The following is a 14,537-nucleotide window of genomic DNA, read 5'->3' as shown; positions in this document are numbered from 1 at the left end:
AGAGTCTTACTTGGTGGACTCCTTCCAATTACTGACCCCTGCTTAGCTTCCGAGATCTGATAAGACTGGACTATATCATGCTGCTTTCCCTCCTCAAGTCTATACAAGAATAGCCAAGTCGGCCAAATAGATACTTATATCTAGTGACAGGAGCTGTGAATGAGCAAGACAAATCTTTCTACAAACCTGAAAAGCCCCCCAGGTTTGCAGAAAAACATTTGCCTACATGCATTCCTTGGTACTCTTATCTCTTCCCCTCATCTTCCTCCGCCAATTATAGATCATAAGCTCTTCTCTTTTAATTACTTCGCAATATAATGTATTTTGTAAGAGAATAGCAAACTATTAATTGGCATCAATCAATAAGCTCTTCTGGAGTAGAGATCCATCTATTTTTTTCTTATGAAACTCTTGAAAGCCCCACCTGTACAGTTTTTGTCTCAAATACATTTTAATAGAAACTCATTGGAAGTCTAGGATGATTATGAGAGGATAGATTGGTGAGGGGCTAAAGTTTTAAAGCAATTTAGTCATCATGAAAAAAAATTAAACCAATGGGCTTACAAGGCTGTAAGTTTGCTGAGGATTGCCCTGTACATCTATGTGTACATAGGACTACATCTTTGATGAAAGTCAACATTTTGCTGGTGATCTGATAACTTTGCACTATTTTTCTGAGCTGGTTGGGGAAGAAGAGTTTTCTCTGGAATTCCAAAATGTCTTTTTTGGCCATGCCTGCCCATTGCCCCTACTGGTACTGATACTGTGCCATCCAAAGCAGATTTGCGGCCTTTGCAGCTCATTGACGTAAATGGACAGAGCATGTAACCGTGCTTAGGATTGCCGTTAGACACATATAGATGGATATAGTAAGGACTCTGGAGTGGCTGACCCTGTGAAATAAATTACTCAGAAATACGAACATGCTGTAGCTTTTCCCATGTGATGCTTTAGATACGTAGTCACTTCAGTATGACAAACATGGAAAATGAGAACTGGCAGGACCCAGAGGAAAGAAATAATGATCGTTATGATTGCTCTGTTGAGTCTTAGAATGTGAGAACATTTAAGGGCACCCTCCTTTGCCTCTCCCCGAGGTGCTATCATCAAAGTATAAATGGCATCTGAAGTCAAGAAGAACAAAATCAATAGCACTGTGCTTGAATGAGGAATTCCTGTGTGTTCAAATACACTCTCTTGCTGACTATTTTGAGATCATTCACACTTACCATGAGCTGCTTCTGGTGCTAATTTTCCCTTTAAAGAAAATATACTCCATGTATCTTAGGCTTGTTTCACACATGATGGTACATCATTTGATTTATCTACACTTGATGACTGCACCATTTATATCTGGCATAATGATGAACGCGCACTGACCCTACTGATAAGCATTATGATAATGAAAGTGCTAGCTGCTATCCTCCATAATGTCCCACACGCACACACGTACCATCCCTGAGTGTTGCAGCCACGAATCATGCATTTGAGAACCAGTTATTATTAGCGAAGGAAAGGTAGTCGTGACAGGTGCCATGAGGCCATTGAGCTCAGATCCTGAAACCAGCAGCTCCAGAGTCTTGGCCTATGTGCTAGTAGAGCTACATGCTTTCAGGTAGAGCTGCTGGACTAATGTCCCTTGCACTACAGCATGCTCCCCAAGATGCCCAGCAGAGGAAGCACAACCTGCCTGGAAGGCCCAGTAAGAGCTACAGGGAACACTTGACTAAAAGGTCTAATAAGACTCCACCTAAAGGTATAAAGTTGCTGCTTCCAGGATCTTCATTCTGCCTGGCTGGTCCATACTGTGAAGACTGTTAGTTCAAGTGATTCTGATTCCTGCCTGATTGATCTTGTGCCCTGCCTCTGTGCTGGACAGCTCTGTAGATATCTGAATTCTGTTTGACCCTTGATACACCTATGCCACACCTATGGACTTGTTGGCTATCTCTCTCAGGTCATCTGACATGTGGCTTGGTTTTGTGGTTCTTCCATCCTGCCAGATCCATCAACTGCCTAAGTGGCTATTTTGTAATCAATTTCTTTCCTGATAACAAGGGTCCTCCATTCATTAGACTGAAGGGGTTCAAATAGGATGAATGTGTTTAGTGCATGTCAGGTATCACTCCTCTCCCTGAAAATCTGCCTAATTTAGTCAGTCACCATGCTCTTCTTGCTTACACACATTCAAGGTGAGGGTCATGTGATACATGCAGCATTGGGTTGGATCCTGTCATCTCTGATCCCAAAGACAAGGAATCTTTCCAGCTTTGCACTCCCCCAATAGTCTCATTCAACCTCAGGAATGTTGATTGCTAGGGTCATAGTTCCTTTACTGAGTAATAGTGTTGTGGGCTAGGTGGCTTCACTGAGGAGGGGAAAGGGTAATTTCCCTCTTCTCCCCTCTCCTGTGCATCCCCTCACCCACATGGGTATTAAGTACATGGTGCCACATTCCTGAAATCAACTTTCTCTGAGGTAGGGTTTTTTCTCCCTCTCCCAAAATACTAGAACACGGGGTCATCTGCTAAAGCTGGAAGGTGAGAGATTCAAAACAGATAAAGGAAGTATTTTTTCACACAACGCATACCGGTAGTTAAATTGTGGAACTCCCTGCCCCAGGATGTGGTGATGGCTGCCAGCTCGGAGGGCTTTAAGAGGGGAGTGGACATATTCATGGAGGAAAGGGGTATTCATGGCAGTTAGTTAGAATGGATACTAGTCATGCTGCATACCTATTCTCTCTAGTATCAGAGTGGCATGCCTATTATTTTGGGTGCGGTGAAACACAGGCAGGATGGTGTTGCTGCACTTGTCTTGTTTGTGGCCTCCTGGGGGCACCTGGTTGGCCACTGTGTGAACAGACTGCTGGACTTGATGGGCCTGGGTCTGATCCAGCAGGGCCTTTCTCATGTTCTTATTTTCTTAGGGTTGCCAGGTCCCTCTTCGCCACCGGCAGGAGGTTTTTGGGGTGGAGCCTGAAGAGGGCAGGGTTTGGGGAGGGGAGGGCAATGCCATAGAGTGCAATGGTCAAAGTGGCCATTTTCTCCAGGTGAACTGATCTCTGTCGGCTGGAGATCAGTTGTAGTAGCAGGAGATTTTCTGGTAGCACATGGAGGTTGGCAACCCTACTCTGAGGTCAGATGAGACTTCTATAGAGAGTAAAATACAGACTTGCCAGGACCTTCCACTGACAGATTATGGGGATCCAATCCATTTCCCTTTTTCTATATTAGTTTTATGAATTTATGAATTACAAATTATATTTAACTGTCCTGCCATGGTTTACATGAGCACATACCCTGTGACAAAAAAGGGAGGAATTAAAGGCCTGTGATCTTGCTTAGTTTGCTAATTGAGTTTGTGTAAGTATAATGTTAGACTGTACTGTGTCCAGGGGGCATAACTGTGACCATAAAAGGTGGTATATGAGACAGAAGATGAAGGCCGATGTACTGTAAATAATTTGAGACATTTTCTAACCACAACTAAAGGCTTTGGAAACATCAGATACATTCAGTAGTCTGACACCAGCATGACCAATGGAGCAAGATACTAGGGAGGAAGCACCACATTAGCCCAATAATAACACTTAGCATTTTATATCATTTTATAATTCCAAGCAGTGGCAGATTTACTATGAAACTAAAGCTTCAGGCCCCCTAATCCCACAGGGGCCCTGAAGCAACTTTTTTTTAAAAAAAATGAGTGAATTTTTCAACAAAATCAATGGGGTTTTTTGGTGTTATTTAAAACAGGCTATTTTAGTGATACAATCATAAGCCAATGGGCTGAAGTACTTAATATTGACCTTAGAATATGCTCTAATACCCATTTCATATGGCCTCAAAATGTCCCTGTAACTGGTCAAATTTCAAAACTTTCTCAGGGGCTTGCAGCACCGGAACCCCCAGCTGTATGGGCTTGCTGAGCTCACCAGAATCTATTCATAGCCTACATTTTGGCAGCTGGATCCTCAAATCCTTTGTCGGTGCATGGCTTCATAGTTCTATAGCTCAGCCCTTAGGCTAGAGCCAATCAGAACCACAAAAGGCATCTGAATTCTCAATTCAGGCTGCACTCACCTCACTTGTGCATTTTAACACCCTAAATCAGATTTCCACCTCTTTATCCGAACGAGCCCCCTCTGATGACCTTCTACCTCTCTACCTGAGAATGAACCAATACATCTGCCACAGAACAACCTTACTGAAGAAGATAACAGCGGTTACCCAGACCTCATTGCTGGTGGGAAGGGGCTCACTGTATGGCCCATTTTCAAGGACTCCACCCCACCACCCTGCTCTCCATCATTTGGGCCTCAAGGTCCTTGCAAGGGCAACAAGGCCCTTTGGACCTTGTTGGATGTTGCCCTATTGTTGCTGGTTGTGAAGGGGCCCCCATAACGTTCAAGCTTCAGGGTCTCGAAAATGTAGGTCCGCCACTGATTCCAAGTGTTACAACCCTGTAGTCCTTGTATAGTGAGGAAAGCAGACCTTCTCAGAGTGAAGTCCTTTTCCTCAGTGGCAAATTAACAAGACGCATTATGTTGCCAACAGCGCAGGAAGTTCATCATTGGAGGTTATGACCATCTGATTCAATGTAACAGAACTCGGTTCTAGTGAGGATTCATTAATTTGCACACATCCCTATTATTTAAGAGAGACAGAGTGACTTCAAAGAATTGATCAAGGAGGAAATTAAGCCTGCCAGAATAGCTTTGGGCAATAGAGATAATAATTTCCATTCTCTGTATCGCCTCAAGACCTTATAAGGAAAATTCAACAGGAGAATTTTGCTTGTCAGCTTTGTTTTGTATTTTATCCTTGCACTATTCAAAAGGTGCAAGTGAATTCTTAAAGGGAATCTCATTTTTATATGCAAAAGCTGCCATCTAGTGCTTATTATTCAAAGTAACCATTACGCTCAATCTAGTCAGACTCCACCATCACTAGCCATTCTGCAGAAGAGTGACAGAGAACAAAGCACCTTCCATCACCCGGCTTGGTCAACTTTCACATGGCCTTTGACAGTCTCATCTGTGTTCATCCATTCTGAAGGAGATGGGAGGAGAAACTGCAAAGCCTGTATTGCATAGCTGAAAATAATCTAGCTGTATTTGTGCTTAACACAGAGAAAGTCCACTCTTCCTTCTTACAGAAGGTTACGGAGGGCTTCCCAGATTCTTTTATGATAGTGGACACCTAATTGGATCAGACCTGTCAAGCATACACAGTGAACTATCAAACTGCTTCAAAATGAGCCAGACCATTGCTCTGTCAATCAATCAATGACCATTAATCATTGGTTAATCAATTCCCTACATCCTAAAATAATCGAAGTAAAGTACTTGCAATTTCTAGCTTGTCACATTTCCTTAAAGTGAGTAACAATTTTAGAACAGAATATAACGCCGCCACCAAATCTCTTGAGAAAAAAAGGATACAAAAAGAGAGGATATGTAAAACCCAAGTAAAAAGGGTGGCAGTGGTAAAGAAAGGACAAGAGCTGTAAGAAGAGAGGATATCAGGAAAACAAAAGAATATTACAATGAAATGATGCTATTAACAACAACAGCAAAATTAATGTAATAAACATTAATTAAATGTTAATACACTAAATATAAATTTTATTATATATATTGTATTTAGAATAATTATTAATATACTAACATTAATATATTGATTGTAGTCAACATACATATATATTATTAACAACATGTATATAGCCCTATTAATGTTCAAGTGCTTTAGTATTGGATTTGCATGAAATGTATAATCAAGGGATATTTTCAGTTGATCTTAGCAGTGGTACATAAATGTGGCCCCAACCCATTTAGGGCTAAATTGGCACACTAAATTATGTCTAGAAAATTCTGGGAGTCTGCACAGCCTTGTCAGGATTCATGCCACCGTCTTGTGCATTAGATTCTAAACACGCACCTAGAACAGACCCCACTGCAGCCATTTCTCCACAGATTTATGAAGATATGACTGGTGTCTTGGTTATGGTCTTGTGAATCCTCATCAGCAGAGCACGTTTTCTGCAGCTTCTCATGTATGCATTTCCTTCCAACTCCCATGCAATCATTTGAAACAATGAAATCCTCTGATACACACAAGGCCAGCCTAGCCAGCCACACATTAAAAGAAGCCTGTGCTGCTGCACACATGAGAAAAACTTGACCATCTCCTCCTGGGCCCTTAGGCCCTTAAGGGTGCAAGCAAGCAATCTGGCACTAGGGTGGCCAGCTCCAGGTTGGGAAATACCTGGAGATTTTGGGGGCGGAGCCTGAGGAGGGCGGGTTTGGAGAGGGGAGGGACTTCAGCGCCACAGAGTCCAATGGCCAAAGCAGCTATTTCCTCCCGGGGAACTGATCTCTATCACCTGGAGATCAGTCGTAATAGTGGGAGACCTCCAGCCGCCACCTGGAGGTTGGCAACCCTATCTGGCACTCATTTGCATTCCTGCAGACTCTACATTAGGGGTGTCAAACATAAGGCCCATGGGCCATATCCAGCCCCTTTAGAGCTCTTATCCGGCCCTCAAGCCAACTGAGGCAGCCACCCCCCCCGCCCCCACTCTCGATCTGGGCTGGCAAGGCATGGCCCAGTCCGACCAAGTGACATTTATGTCAAATCCGGCTAACGTTGCCAGGTTCCTCTTTGCCACCGGCGGGAGGTTTTGGGGGTGGAGCCTTAGGAGGATGGGGTTTGGGGAGGGGAGGGACTTTAATGCCATAGAGTCCAGTTGCCAAAGCAGCCATTTTCTCCAGGTGAACTGATGATGTCTATCGGCTGGAGATCAGTTGTAATAGCAGGAGATCTCCCGCTAGTACCTGGAGGTTGTCAACCCTATATCCGGCCCGAGTAACAATGGAGTTTGATACCCCTTCTCTACATACTATCTGGTGGCCTATGTTGTCATCACATGGGTATAACATACGGTTGTGTGACAGCAAGATGGATTTCCCCTGAATGCGGAGGATCCACTTAAGCAGTCTGATTTAATAGTTTGTGATAACCTCTTTTCCTTTCTGTAGATGTACTGAAATGTATTAAGAGAGCAAGGGAATAGCTTGTTGCTGGGCAGGATAACTCTATGTGTGTGCTAGAGGTAGTGGGGGGAAAGTCATGGAAAGTCATGGTGAACAATAACAAGAACTGGAACTGGATAGAACTGCTGGAGCTCTCAGACTCCAGACAATGTAAAACAACCAGATAAACACAGAATGCTGATGTGCCTCGTCAGAGTGTGAATTTTGGATAAATGTCTGATCCCCAGTAGAATCGGGGCTCAGTGTTTGGCTTGCTAGAGTAACTGAGCCACAGCTGCGAATAAAAACTGTTTTTCTTGATAACGGTTTTGGGTCTCTTTCTCCCCCCCTCACGAATCCCGGTTTCTGCTACAGTTGCAACCTCCAGCTTGGAAAATTCTTGGAGATTTGAGGATGGAGCCTGGGGAGGGAGGAGTTTGGGGAGGGGAGGAAGCTGCACAGAGATGTGATGCCATAAAGTCCACCCTTCAAAGCTGCCATTTTCCCCAGAGATCAACTGTAGCCCAGAGATCAGCTGTAATTCTGAGATATCTCCAGGCTCCCCCAGAGGTTGGCAAGCTTAGTATAACAATTAAAAACTTCTTCAAATTTTAATAAAATTAATGGTGTATTTGTTCTATTTGTTACTAGTTTTGGGATATGCATTAGTGGAGCTGCAGGAGGCTTCAGTAAGGGTTGCCAGCCTCCAGGTTGTAACTAGGGAGAGGCGGCAGCGCGTGGCTCAGTGAATACAGAGTGAAAATTAAGAAGAAAAGCAATGCTCTTACTAGTAAATTATGTTCATTTATGTAACCAAACCTAAAAGACAAGTGTTCATTTCACACAATATGCCTCGCAGGGCTTAAGAACCAAAAGAAAAAAACAAAGAAAGCAAAAATATGCTAAACATTCATTGCAGACAATAGGGCTAATACTATTTACACAGGCAAGGTAATATTTACACAGGCAAGGTGGAAATTCCAGAATGGTAAATTACATATGATCACGAAGAAGGTCAAAAGCAAAAGTTCAAAGTCAATTGCAAGGTTGGGTAGCAAAGTTGGGTAGCAAAGATGCGTTTCGAATATCTTCATCAGTTTGCTGAACCAACGATATTTAAGAAGACCATCACAAATAGATTAATCCCATTCGGGTGCAGTGTGCATCTAAAATTGATAACAATAAGCAACATGACTATCCTGAAATCAAAACCCGAGTTGAGAGAATACATACATCACCACATTCAAGGTAAGTTTAAAAAGCTTGAAACTGACATAGTTAGCTTACCCACTGCTTCAAGGTAGCAGAAACCGCACCCGGAGGATTTCACAGAGTTCCAAACATTTCTAAAATATGACAGAGCAACGTTATAGACATCTCATCAGAAAAATTAATAGTAAAGAAATGGTATAGAGGAATCTTAACAAAATTCTGAGAATGCAGAGTGTAAAAGAATTGATAGAAAAGACCAGTGGGTTATCCAGAAAATTCTTCGCAGTGAGAGAGTGAGTCAACTGCGAATTGAAGTACTTTCAGCTGTGAGCTGAAACCGGCATTGAACAATGAATCTTAAAGTGCCAGGCTAGCTATAAAAAAGCAGGACAGGTCGAAGTCCGTATTCAGGCCGCTAGGGGCCAAAGTTTTGAAAAGAAAAATAAAGCCTCTCTCTTGGCAGTTCAAGATTCTATTAACATCCTGCGCTTGATATGCTCTGGGTTTAAACTGCCATAAAACAAAGAATTTAAGGTCATGATCAGAATGGCCATGGGTGATAAAATGGCTTACAATGGGCGCTTCTGTGTGCAAGCCCTGACCCTGGCTCTATGTCCGCCAATGCGTAATCTGACCTGGCGAACCGTACAACCTATGTACATTTTTAAATTCTTTTTAAAATTTAAAAATGTACATAGGTTGTACAGTTCGCATTTTAGGACAGGATACACAGCCTTCTACAATATTTGTAATTGGCTGCATTGGGGGGCAGAGGTAATTTCTTTGTCTATCCATCTCTGCCTATCCTTAGATGTGACTAAATGCGTTTTTTTAAAGTGTGTAGATATACTAGTTGCAATTAAAAGGAGGGAAGCTGGTGCTTTCCAGAGAGATCCAACCTGTAAAAACGAATGAATGTGCTCATAGTGATTTATAATTTTTTAAGTCTTCCGGTACTTGCTATAAATAATGTAACCCAGATGCATCCTACATTTTATCCTGCAGAGGGCGAAGTTGTACAGTTTTTATAGCCCTATTAAAAAGTCAGACTGGTTATGCTGTTCTCATCATAGTACATTTCTTTCCAAACAGTTTTACAAGGGCTTCACACAGGATGCAGTTTCCTGCAGGGGCCTGCCATGTGTCCTGTGTATATTTAGATTATTATGTACCAAAATGAACACACATCTATTTCACCGGATATGCCAGTGTGCTGTTGTGGTTAGAGTGTTGGACGGGGACCTGGCAGACTCAGCTTTGAAACCCCCACTCGGAGACGGAAGCTCACTGGATGATGTTGTCGGTTTTACTCAGTCTAACCTACCTCACAGGGCTGTTGTTGTCAGGATAAAATGGAGGAATGCACAACACAACAGTGTCGTGAGTCACCTTGGATCCACTTTGGAGCATAAATATCTAAACAAAACAAATCCATGCTTTTGGAAGCCATCCTCAGTGTGGTGAAACAGAATTTTGTGATTTCACCATACTTTAATAATAGTATGTGAGACTTATACAATTTTATATGAAAGGTCAACATATTCATACACAGCTCCTTCCTTCCTTCCTTCCTTCCTTCCTTCCTTCCTTCCTTCCTTCCTTCCTTCCTTCCTTCCTTCCTTCCTTCCTTCCTTCCTTCCTTCCTTCCTTCCTTCCTTCCTTCCTTCCTACTAACTAACTAACTAATTAACAGTGCATTCCTGAGGTTTCCGGCCAAAACCTCTTAGGAGGCAGCATGACTTCACCGCCAGTGTAAGGGCGTGTAATCATGGATTTACATGCACTTACTCTGGTGGCGAGGCCAGTCCCACCGGCGGGCGAGCACCGCGGGACCGCATCTCACCTCTCCATCGGCGCAGCCTCTCCATGGCGCAGGCCACAGCTTACAGTGGGCGCACTGGCGCAGGGGGGCGGGCCGGGGGAAGGCCAGGGGGAGGAGCTGCCGGTTAGGCGGTTTCCTATCCCAGTTCGGCCCAGTACGCCGGCGCCGGGAACAGTGGTGCTGCGCCTGCTTTTTAGCGAAACGGCTTTTTTTTTTTGTTTAACGGCGTATGCGAAACGGCTTAGGAGGAGGCGCAGCTGCGCCTCTTCCCCGCCATGTCCGTCCACCTTCAGCTCAGAAATGGGCTGTAACTAACTAACATCTAAGACAGGTCACAAAACTGGGAACAGGAAAGTTATTTTCCGCTCTAGGACTCCTTCACCCTGTACAGATAAAAAGACTGCCCTTACCATGAAGATGCTGCATGCATATTTTCCAGTATCCAATCTGTCTCTGTGTGCAAAAATGGTTGATGACAGCCAGTGTGGCCTATTGGCATTTAGGGGTGTGCATTTGGCTAAAGCTGAACTGGAAAAGAAAAACACCTTTTTGGTATTTTTCAGGGTTTTTTTACTGGTTTAAAAAATGGCGGCAATAAAAGGGAGCTGAAAAAGCGGATTCCCAAACAATGCTGATTTTTTTCGGCATTATTCGGGGCCGCTTTGGCCCCACCGCCATTTCCCCTCCCTCCCCTCTCCCCCCCCCCCAATACTTATGTTATTTACCTGCTGGCTGAGTCAATCTCTACAGACTTTGCAGAGGGCAGGCACTGGTGATTTGACTCAGATTCCCACTGCCTGCCTTCTCTGAAGTCCACAGACTTCGCACAGGGCAGGCGCTGGTGATTTGACTCAAACCCCCACCCCCTGAACCCGAAACATAGGTGCACAGCCCTATTGGCATTGCTGCCTGAATGAATATAATCACTCTAGGGTTGCCAACCTCCAGGTACTAGCTGGAGATCTCCTGCTATTACAACTGATCTCCAGCCGATAGAGATCAATTCACCTGGAGAAAATGGCCACTTTGGCAATTGGATTCAATGGCATTGAAGTCCCTCCCCTCCCCAAACCCCGCCCTCCTCAGGCTCCACTGGTGGCAAAGAGGAACCTGGCAACCCTAAATCACTCTGGCCTTGAAATGTTAGGCTACAGGCCATTATCATGTAGAATAACAGTGGCAAATGACAGAGGATCTAGACGTTTGTGGCATGTTTGGAAAGCAAAAAGATTTGGCTTTAGGTTATTCGGTCAGGCCTGTATTCCTGCCTACTTCATGGTGCTAGTTTGCTACCTGTACCATGGATCGTAGATGAGAGGCAAAACCACCTCAAAATGTGTGTGTGTGGGAAGGGGGTATGTACTGTAATACAACATTAGACTGGCATAATCTCTTATGTTAGACTTGACTTGAATAGAACATATGTGCCGAAATAATTGGCCCCCACTGTTTTAGGGGATAATTTGTTCTACTTGCAAAGGGTTTTACAGGCTTTCAGATTTTCTGATACAGGATCCTCGAAATAGCACACGGCATTACCTACTGTTCATCCTTTGCTGGCCTACTGACACAACATTTCAGCAACACTGGCAGCATCTGTTGGGGCTTACATAAAACGCTATACTCGTTTGAGCTTCAATCATATTCATACAGAATATGACAGCATTCCTGACCTTTGGAAAAAAATGTGAGGATAAATCCCGTGCTAAATCTATTACCAGGAACGCTCTGAGTGTTGTTGCAGTTTCTAAAGTTGACTAATCTCCTTTACTAAGCTCAAAACACTTAGGCAATTATTATGAAGTGACTCATTATAATATTGTGGGCAGAACGCGTACTGCCAGCAGCCTCCTGGCTACCATGCTCTAGAGGTGATGTTCAGGACTGGGAATTGCTAATGGTTGCCCAGTTTCAAGGGTGTCTGGCTTTCAGTTAATATTGTAAAGGCATTAAAGTAGCATGGGAGTCCTCATGTCTTGGGAGGAAAGTTTCTCCAATGGTTCCTGAAGACTCAGAGACCAGTGGAGGCTGTAGAAGGTATCCCAGCTGAGCCGGCTTTTGCTGGGGAGGGCAGGATATAAATTTTAATAAAATAAATATGTTTAGGGAATGAAGCTTCTCTGCCCTAGCTAGGGTCGCCAACTTCCAGGTACTAGCTGGAGATCTCCTGCTATTACAACTGATCTCCAGCCGATAGAGATCAGTTCACCTGGAGAAAATGGCCGCTTTGGCAATTGGACTCTATGGCATTGCAGCCCCTCCCCTCCCCAAACCCTCCCCTCCTCAGGCTCCACCCAAAAAAACTCCCACCGGTGGCGAAGAGGGACCTGGCAACCCTAGCCCTAGTCCATTCTATTTCTTAGTCCTTAAGCCCTACACACTACATCTTCTCTTTCTTTTTTTAACCTTGTGATTCTTCCCCTTCCCTTCCAGCACCCCAATTTTGCCATAATATCTGTCAGTGGATTAAGAGTTATACGATGGGTCGACTCAAAATACAATTCGTAAACTATTATACTGTTATTGAAAGGCTAGCATTTCTGAAAGTAAAATGGTAGATTTTACTTATGAATCATTGTGATTGTAAACAACTTTATCTTGTGAATCTTCACTGTGACTGGGCTGAAAACATCGAACTTTGAAATTTAAAAGTACCTAAAACGATTGACATGAGTCTTCACAGATCTTCAGCTTGGAGGTTAGATGAGGGCAGTGCTGCTGTTACCAGAACATTCATTATATTCTTGAGGCCTAGGTGTGATAGGCAAGACTAAATACGTCCCTTTTTACCTTTATCTGCCAACCATCTGTTTACCCTTTTTGTATACTGGTGAAGCCAGAAGCAGCCAATCAGACCCCTTGTATGGGAGGGGAGTTGGAAGAATAAAAAGGAGTAGGTTACTTGCCACTTCATTGGGTTAGATGGGCATCGAAGAATGAAGGGCCATTCCTAAAATAGCCTATTATTCTCTGGAATGGAGGAATGAGTGGTGGTGCTGAGAAGCAACAGCCAAGTTACTGGAGTTGCACACTGGAGGGAAGGCAATTTGATACTAGATTGCCAACTGCCTGGAGGAAAAGAAAATGCCCTGTCCCTTTAACAGAGGCTTCTTGGGATGTTATTTACCATGTGATATTATCCACCTCCACACCATGAAAACTTCAGCTGCACAACTATACGCTTTAAGCGTCTTCAAAAAAGGAGAAGGAACTTTCCTCCATGCCTGCTGGCAACCCTACTTGATACTTGCCAGGACAGTTAACATACAAATTAAGACAAACAAAGCCAACGGTAATACTAGTCAAGTTTGGAGCCAGGGTGGAGTAGGCCAAGTCAGTAGGGTGCCAGAGATTAGCTGTCACTGCAATGCACCCTTAGAAAGTGCAGTGAATATTTTGGTAATCCAGATCGGTCTGTTCATTCCATAATCCTCGTTTAAACCATACATATTTTAATTCATGTCTTGGGGTGGGTGGGGGAGTGCTGTGTCAAAGATTTGAGGTTTCTTATGCTTCTAAACTGTACCTTTCTGAAAGGAGTGCCTCTTAGCTGGATAGCCCAGTGCCAGACACAGAGTAGAATATTAGCAGCAATGTTTGCAAAGGCTCCCAAAGGTATTTTAAACCACCCAGAGCCACAAAACCAAATGTATTATTTTCAAGTAAACAATGTTTTTGATATGGTCATGAGCCACTTTGGGTCCATTTGGGGAGGGAGGTAAAATATAAGTGCTCTGAAGAAATATATACATAAATAAACTGTAGCCTGCCCCATGTCTGCTCTGCCTGATCAGGAATCAAAGTGGACCACACACATCTCTAGCTGGATACTCTAAATCAGTGATTCAGTGAACAGCAGTGGTGCTCAGGGACTTGCCTTAGGGTTTCCAACACTGCCACGGCAAATGCTGGGAGGTTTGAGGGGCAGTGTCTGGGGAGAGCGAAGTTTAAGGAGACGTGATGTCACTTCCTGGTGACATTCTAGGCTGCCTTCCATAGTTGCTACAATCTTTACCATAGAGACTAGAAGAAATTCCTAGAGCATCACTAGTAGAGGCTATTTTTTCTCCAGCTACTAAATTCCTCAGGAAATTGGGGTTGAGGATTTGGTAATTTCCCACCCCAAGCAGGTAAATGAGAGAGGAAAAAGAAGAAGAGTTGGTTTTTATATGCCGACTTTCTCTACCACTTAAGGGAGACTCAAGCCGACTTACAATCACTTTCCCTTCCCCTCCCCACAACAGACACCCTGTGAGGTAGGTGGGGCTGAGAGAGCTCTAAGAGAGCTGTAACTTGCCCAAGGTCACCCAGCTGGCTTCATGTGTAGGAGTAGGGAAACAAATCCAGTTCACCAGATTAGCCTCCACTGCTCATGTGGAGGAGTGGGGAATCCAACCCGGTTCTCCAGATCAGACTCCACCGCTCCAAACCACCACTCTTAACCACTACACCACACTGGCTTACAGC

The sequence above is a fragment of the Euleptes europaea genome, chromosome 6 (assembly GCF_029931775.1).
Source record: "Euleptes europaea isolate rEulEur1 chromosome 6, rEulEur1.hap1, whole genome shotgun sequence".
Lineage (NCBI taxonomy): Eukaryota > Metazoa > Chordata > Lepidosauria > Squamata > Sphaerodactylidae > Euleptes > Euleptes europaea.
The sequence above is the reverse complement of the archived record's forward strand: the minus strand, read 5'-3'. Positions refer to the sequence as shown.